The sequence below is a fragment of the Triticum urartu genome, chromosome 7A (genome assembly GCF_056163025.1).
Source record: "Triticum urartu cultivar PI428250 chromosome 7A, HENAU_Tu73, whole genome shotgun sequence".
NCBI lineage: Eukaryota > Viridiplantae > Streptophyta > Magnoliopsida > Poales > Poaceae > Triticum > Triticum urartu.
The window spans coordinates 478,439,178-478,448,183 of NC_141879.1; positions in this window are offsets into that span (position 1 = coordinate 478,439,178).

A 9,006-nucleotide genomic window follows, 5' to 3' on the forward strand; every position below is an offset into this window, starting at 1 on the left:
AAATAGAAAGAGAATGAAAAGTCATTCCCTATGCCTCAGTCATAGGTTCTATAAAGTATGTTATGCTGTTTACCAGTCCTATTGTATACCTTAGCATTTTTCTGGCAAGGGAGTACAATAGAGATCTAGGAGTAGATCACTGGACAGTGGTCAAAATTATCCTTAGAGGACTAAGGAAATATTTCTCGGATATGGAGGTGATAAAAGAGTTCATCGTAAAGAGTTCATCGATGCAACCTTTTTACATCGATCTAGATGACTCTAAGTCTCGATCTGGATACATATCGAAAGTGGGAGCAATTAGCTGGAGTAGCTCCATGCAGAGCATTGTAGACATAGAAATTTGCAAAATACATACGAATCTGAATGTTGCAGACCCGTAGACTAAGTTCTCTCACAAGCAAAACATGATCACTCTTTGGGTATTAATCACATAACGATGTGAACTAGATTATTGACTCTAGTAAACCCTTTGGGTATTAGTCACATGGAGATGTGAACTAATCACATAAAGATGTGAACTAGATTATTCACTCTAGTGCAAGTGGGAGACTGAAGGAAATATGCCCTAGAGGCAATAATAAAGTTATTATTTATTTCCTTATATCATGATAAATGTTTATTATTCATGCTAGAATTGTATTAACCGGAAACTTAGTACATGTGTGAATACATAGACAAACAAAGTGTCACTAGTATGCCTCTACTTGACTAGCTCGTTGAATCAAAGATGGTTAAGTTTCCTAGCCACAGACATGAGTTGTCATTTGATTAAAGGGATCACATCATTAGGGAATGATCTGATTGAATTGACCCATCCATTAGCTTAGCACGATGATTGTTTAGTTTGTTGCTATTGCTTTCTTCATGACTTATACATGTTCCTATGACTATGAGATTATGCAACTCCCGAATACCAGAGGAACACTTTGTGTGCTACCAAATGTCACAACGTAACTGGGTGATTATAAAGGTGTTCTACAGGTGTCTCCGATGGTACTTGTTGAATTGGCATAGATCAAGATTAGTATTTGTCACTTCGAATGTCGGAGAGGTATCTCTGGGCCCTCTCGGTAATACACATCACTATAAGCCTTGCAAGCAATGTAACTAATGAGTTAGTTGCGGGATGATGCATTACGGAACGAGTAAAGAGACTTGTCGGTAACGAGATTGAGCTAGTATTGAGATACCGATGATCGAATCTTGGGCAAGTAACATACCGATGACAAAGGGAACAATGTATGTTGTTATGCGGTTTGACCGATAAAGATCTTCGTAGAATATGTAGGATCCAATATGGACATCCAGGTTCCGCTATTGGTTACTTACCGGAGACGTGTCTCGGTCATGTGTACATAGTTCTCGAACCCGTAGGGTCCACACGCTTAAAGTTTGGTGACGATCGGTATTATGAGTTTTTGTGTTTTGATGTACCAAAGGTAGTTCGGAGTCCCGGATATGATCACGGACATGACGAGGAATCTCGAGATGGTCGAGACATAAAGATCGATATATTGGACGACTATATTCGGACACCGGAAGTGTTCCGGGTGGTTTCGAAGAAAACCGGAGTGCCGAAGGGTTACCGGACCCACCCCCCCCCCCCGGAGAAATAGTGGGCCTTATGGGCCTTAGTGGAGATAGAGGGCTGGCCTAGGGCAGGCCGCGCGCCCCTCCCCCTCTGGTCCGAATTGTACTAGGAGAGGGGGGCGGCGCCCCCCTTTCCTTCTCCCTCTCCCCCTTCCTTTCCCCTCCTAGTAGGAGTAGGAAAGAGGGGAATCCTACCCCTACTAGGAGGAGGATTCCTCCTCCTGGCGCGCCCTCTAGGGACGGCCGGCCTCCCCCCTTGCTCCTTTATATACGGGGGCAGGGGCACCTCTAGACACACAAGTTGATCTATTGATCTATTCCATCCATGTGCGGTGCCCCCTCCACCATAATCCACCTCGATTATATCGTAGAGGTGCTTAGGCAAAGCCCTGCGTCGGTAGCATCATCATCACCATCATCACACCGTTGTGCTAACAAAACTCTCCCGTGAAGCTCTGTTGGATCGGAGTTCGTGGGACGTCATCGAGCTGAACATGTGCTGAACTCAGAGGTGTTGTGTGTTCGTTACTTGGATCGGTCAGATCATGAAGACGTACGACTACATCAACCGCGTTGTGCTAACGCTTCCGCTTTCGGTCTGCAAGGGTACGTGGACACGGTCTCCCCTCTCGTTGCTATGCATCACCATGATCCTGTGTGTGCGTAGGAAATTTTTTGAAATTACTACGTTCCCTAACAGAGAGATGTCCCGTCTCACCGTGAAAGCAGTCGACATGTCCGGCCACGCAGCAGTAGCAGCACAGATGTCCCCCCGCGCCGTCGAAGCAGCACAGGGGTCCCACCGCGCCGTCGATGTAGCAGACTAGTCCGGTCGCGCCGCGGAAGCAGCAGAGATGTCCCGCCGCACCGCGGAAGCAGCACAGAGGTCCTGCCGCACCGCGGCGGTCTGGGAAAATTTCTCGCGGGCAGGCGAGGACTCTTACAAGCGCATGCATGCGATCGTCCATAGCCAGATGGATCAGATCTCTGGCTGGGCGAGGTTGCAGGACGAGGCTACTGGCGTCATCTGACAACTAGGGGAGGGCAATGCGAAGCTCCGGGCCAAGCGTGACCTGCTGAGGGAGAAGATCGCCGGAAGGGTGAAGCAGGCGGAGGAGACCGCTGCCTTGTTGCAGAGGACGGGCGTCATCGTCAACAAACTTATGGACAAGAATGCCATTGCTCCGCATCGAGCGCAAAAGGCTGGTGGAGGAATCCGAGGATGCTACCAAGCAATGTATTAAGGACATGAAACTGATGAAAGAGATCATCGCCGCTCGCCGTGAGAACTAGTCTCCGCGACCTGCAGCGTATAAAGAAAGTGGAGATCAGCGAGCCAGATCGTTGTATGTGTCATCCTTCTTCTTTTGCCCTTGTGTATTTTAGGCGTAGCCGCATGTGGCTTTTTTAATTATCTTCCTAATTATGTGAGACAATTATTATCCACTCTCGTCGTCCTTATATATATTCATCAGTCTTGCTAGAAGTCGCAGTAGATGCTATATAGGTCCGTCGGATCTTACATCAAGATCCGTGCAAAAATTTCTTTTCAGATGTTCTTTTTTCTCTCTTAAATATCAGTCGAGGGAGACATAGCCACGCCATTAAACAGACCTTGGGAGAGAGGTGGACGGCAGATGGAGGTCAAAGGGCTCTCCTCTGGATAAGCACGCGCAGGGGTCTGATCGCACGCCTCCCATACTCAAATAGCTACCCTGCACGGCGCCTCCTAGCTAATAAAAAAGGGGACGTGTGGTTGCACGTAAATGGTAAATAGAACGCCCACGGTTTCAATAATACTTGTGTTTCTGATTGTAACATGATAGCACTTGTTCCAAAATGACTTTGTTGATTGTTAATGTGTGCGCCTTCGCAAATCGGACAGCAAAATTACCACAGCATGTTGGTGCCATGTGATGACAGCAAGCCAAGTTTCATGATTTTCATGCGTGTTTTGGATTTACAGGAATTAAAAAACCAAGTTTCTCAATGTTTCCAGCCAAGCCACGACGCCTAGATGTTTGAATTTCATTCCCATTTCTTGCATGGGACCTATAAATTCACCCGAGGACACACATGTGATTTTTCAACCAACTTTGGTGCACGGGAGCATGTGCTTGTAGTTAAAATTTGAATTATGCACATTAAATGACCAGAAACTGAATTAATGTATAAAAAGGCCAAACAAACCCGGAATCATTTTGAAATTTAATAGGGCACTCATGCAGTTATATGTTGCCTCTGTAAAGAAACTCAGGGGGCAGCGTATATCGTTCCGCACTCAAAGGTGACACGTTCCCTCTCAGAACCATGAGCCTTCTTGAGAAGCTCCAGTTTGCAAGAAGCTTATACCAAAACTTGTTCCTATTCAGCCAAATTTTTTACCACAGCATCGTAGTACCATGACATGACAGCATGCCAAGTTTCATGATTTTCAGGCGTGTTTTGGATTTACAAGAATTTTAAAACCAAGTTTCTCAATGTTCTCGGCCGAGCCACGATGCCCAAATGTTTGAATTTCATTCTCATTTCTTGCATGGGACCTAGAAATTCACCCAAGGACACGCATGTGATTTTTCAACCAACTTTGGTGCACGGGAGCATGTGCTTGTAGTTCAAATTTGAATTATGCACATTAAATGACCAGAAACTCAATTAATGTATAAAAAAGGCCAAACGACCCGGAATAATTCCAAAATTTAACAGGGCACTCATGTAGTTCTATGTTGCCTTTGTAAAGAAACTCAAGGGGGGCAGCATATATCGTTTCACACTCAAAGTTGACACGTTCCCTCTCAGAACCACGAGCCTTCTTGAGAGAACTTATACCAAAACTTGTTCCAAATCGGCCCAATTTTTTACCACATCATGTTAGTGCCATGACATGACACCATGCAAAGTTTCATGATTTCCAGGCAAGTTTTGGATTTACATGAATTTTAAAACCAATTTTCTCGATGTTCTCGGCCAAGTCACGACGCCAAGATGTCTGAATTTGATTCGCATTTCTTGCATGGGACCTAGAAATTCACATAAGGACACACATGTGATTTTTCAACAACCTTTGATGCACTAGAGCATGTGCTTGCAGTTAAAATTTGGATTATGCACATTAAATGTCCAAAAACTCAATTAATGTATAAAAAAGGCCAAATGAACCCGGAATAATTCCAAAATTTAACAGGGCACTCATATAGTTCTATGTTGCCTCTATAAAGAAAATTAGGGGGAGGTAGCATATATCATTTCGCACACGAAGGTGACACATTCCCTCTCGAAACCACGAGGCTTGTTGAGAGAATCTCCGGTTTTGCATATGAAAACAGGGTTTAGATTATCCCGAACATCTCGCTACCTAGACCAATGTACTCTGATTTGAATTCAACATAAAATGGATACAAATATTTGAATTGGAGATCATATGGTACATGTAGTTCATAGTGAAATGATTACTGCTATATGCATGTTTTTTGCTATCAAGATAATATTTAAATTATTGTATAACTTGACAACAATCGTATTCTAATAAAGAAAATTGATTCAAATTTAGTCCATATGGTAGACGACAATATATGTGTTCATAGGGTGGAGTAAAATGTTCCTATATGATGGAAGATCAAAATGTAGGACTACATCCATTATAAACCGCAAGGTCACCTAACGATATATTCGAATTTAACATAACGTGGATTCAAAAATTGAAATTCGAGATCCTGGCATTTGTAATCATATAAAAAGGGACATGACTCTTTCTTTTGGTGGGAATTGATTTGTTTTTTGTTGTTGTTGAGGGAAGTGCGAATCGATTCGGTACTGTACAGGGTAATATTGTTCTCCTGATTATTTTACATTTTTCTTGCTGATTTTTCAATGACATCTATAGCAATATAGTAAAAGGGGACATGACTCTCGGGTGTCTTGTATGAATTGTTTTTTTGTACATGTTAAGTTTGTTCTGCCAAACAAGGAATCCGCGCCTTGTTATCCCAAAATTTTCAAGCTTGAATATCTTTTGTCTCATCTGCTTTGAAACTCCCGCCTCTTCAACCCGCTCCGCGCCTTGTTATCCCGAAATTTCGACCAGCGCGAAAACTACATCCTCATCCTAAATCGGTCCCACAGCCCAGACACGCGAAATCCCCCTTCTACCCCTCAGCCGGAAATGTCGGCTCGACGTCGCGGTGTCAAAACCGGTGGGGGTATGCTGGTAACTTGCCCTACATTTCGGACAAGTGCGTACCTAAAGCCATGGCTCCCCCTACCTTCCCCTTCATACACCGAGGCCGCCAAAACCCGCGAAACCCCACGCTCCTCCGTCAGCCTCCCGGCCGCTGCCCAGCTGGAGACTCTTCCCCGATGACGTCATCCACCACAACATCTCGCCGTCCCTCATCGACCGCACCGGATGAGGATCCATCATCGATCTCTTCGTCCCGCCAGATCAGCCGCCCCGTCCTCCACCTCCAAGGAGCTGCCCCGATGTTCTCCTCGTCTATCGCACCACCTCCATGCCCACAGCACCGTCTTGACCTGCCCCACCGAAACCGCATCACCCTCACCAATTCCTCCGATGAAGCCGAGGCCCACTCGGCGCCACCAAGGAGGTTCTACACTCACTGCTTCATTTTATCTTTCATTTGATCTCATGGGGCTGCCGGTGCTCGATGCCGAGCAGCCATGGCGGGTCTCCATCGACGGCACCATCGCCGGCCACTTCATCCACGGCGTCTCTCCCCCATGTCGTTGCTTCCTCGGCGGCGACTTCCACACCGGCAGTGGTTGCAGCTGCTCTGGCTCTCGCTCGCGCTGCTGCTACCACTGCTCCGGCTCTCGCTCGCGCTGCGGCTCTTTTCTTGCTGTCGGTCGCACTGCTGCACTGCTCTTGCTTTCCTTCGTGTTGCTGCTCTTTTCTGCTATTGTTGTCGGTCGCGCTGCTGCTCCGCTCTTGCTCTCGTTCGTGATGCTACTCTACTCTTGCTCTCGCTCGCGCTGCTGCTGCTACACGACCTCCGATAGCTACAGGAGTTGCTGCTTTAGCACTCGCTCGCGGTGCTGCTGCATGGCTTGCTCTCTGCTAGTGTGTTCCCTGCAAGAGCGTCTCCTTATTTAGACCACTACTTCTCTGCTACTAGTGCTTGAATGCCCTAAACATCTATTGCAATGCTCTGCTACTACTTCAATCAGTTTCGACAGTAAAATTCAGTTTTGACTGTAAAGTTGAGTTTCTTCAGTTAAGTTCAGAGTGAACAGAATTTGCAGCATCTGTCGGAGCGGCCGTGGCGCGGCTGATGCATTTTACATCTTGCACTTTTTGGTGATGTATTTTACATCATGTATTGCAGATGATATTAGAGTCCCACTTCAGATTAACGTTGCATGCCTTGTTCTGCTTCAGCCTAGCCACCGTACACCTCATCAGAGCTGCTCCAACAACGGAACCGTCCATCACAGCAGAGCAGTACCCTCGGCGCCATTTCCAGAGGCCTCAGATCTTCTTCCCCGCCTCCGACAGTCACACCAGCATCACCATCCTCCATGTCCAACCCAATGATGCTGAGGTCGACAAGGCTATGCCAAAGAGGTTGTAAACTTGTTGCATCACTTTGTTACTCTGCATTCATGTCGATCCCCTCAGAGATCCTTTGCTATGGAACTACTATGGTACTACTATTCGTGCATTTGGTTAGAAGGAGTGGAGCAAAGCAAAACTGGAGGATTTTTTTTCCTTTGGTGTCTCTTTCAAAGAAAAAACGTAGGAATTTTAATATCCAATTGGACGTCCTTTTCAAATTAATATGCATGAAGAACATGACTAATTGCATTACTGGCATAATAAGATTCTTATTTATTTTTCATTTTCACGTGGTTTGACTTTAATTTGACCATGTTTCTCCATTCATGTGTTCTTCCAATTCATGTGAACCAAACACCCAGGTTGACAGAAATCCTATGTTTCCAAATGCTCTGTTTTGCACGTGCATTCCTATCTTATTCCTGTGTTTTTCTTGTCCCTGCGTTTATAGAATTCTCCAATTATAAGGAGCCCTTACAGATTTACTACATTTTCAGATAGGCGTCAAAGAAAACTCTGTGTGTTATGTCCTGCCCCTGTCGTGCCGTCATCCACCCCACCTGAGGTGCACCATCGACAGAAGCGTTCGCTTCAGCAGAGATTCCCCTGCAGACTTTCTTTCGCCGCCTCAGATCATCTTCCCCGTTGCCGTCAGCCACGCCAACTACATTACCATCATCGACTGAGCAGATGAACCTGAGGACTACACAGTTCCGGAAGAGAGGCCGCAGTCTTTTGTGTTTGCTTACGTTATACATCGATTATTATTACCTACTACTTTATCGTTCAAACTTGAGTTTTAAAATGCCCGTGGGTCTCATATCGAGGCAGCAACGAATAGTATCTATCTACTATCTGGTTCAACCAGGGTCTTCTATGTGGTTCATGTTGGGTGGGCAACAAACAGTAGATGATCCATTCTCTATCTTTTTTAAAACTGAAGCTATAATCTACCTGCTATCATTAGTTTTGGATCTACCCACTCGTTTGCTACCATTAGTCTTGATTTCTACATGCACCCCTTAGGCCTTACAAAATCTAACTATTTTTAGGGACAATTACATTTCTGCCCCTAACTGGAACCCACTACTCAAATTTGCCCCGTGCTAAAATTTGTCCCTCTGCCATTAGTTGCCCTTATAGAAATGCCCTTCTGCGTCATTACCATCCGGTCAAACAGCTTTGACCATCTCAAAAAATTAACAAAAATATCAAAAAAATATTGAAATTTTGTGGGATTGAAGCTACTCATGTGCGCAAGGTGCATGAAAACTTCCGTGCTATTTAGACATACCAGGAGCTCATGGCAAAGGGAAACAATAAATATGTACATATTTGAATAGTAAATTCAAAAAAATAGCAAGAAAATTCAAAACCATATGAAATTTTTTGGCATTCAAGATGCTCGGGTGCGGAAGGCGTGTGCAAAATTTTGTTGTCAAATGACATGCAAGAAGCTCTCGCAAAAAAACCAAAATAGTGTATTTTTACAAGTTTTTCATGAGACAAATTTTGTTTTTTTCTCCACGAGCTCCTACAATGTCGAAACACAACAAAATTTTGCACACACCTTCCGCACCTGAGCATCTTGGATGCCAAAGAAATTCATTTTTTTGAATTTTCTTCCTATTTTTTGAATTTACTGTTCACACGCGTACATATTTACTGTTTTTCCCCTACGACGATGTCCTAGAATGCCCAAACAACATGAAATTTTGCATGCACCTTGCAAGCGTTAGTACCTTCGATGCCACAAAATTTCAGATTTTTTTTTGCTATTTTTTCGAGATGGTCAAAGCTGTTTGATCGGATGGTAACGGCGCAGAAGGGCATTTCTATAA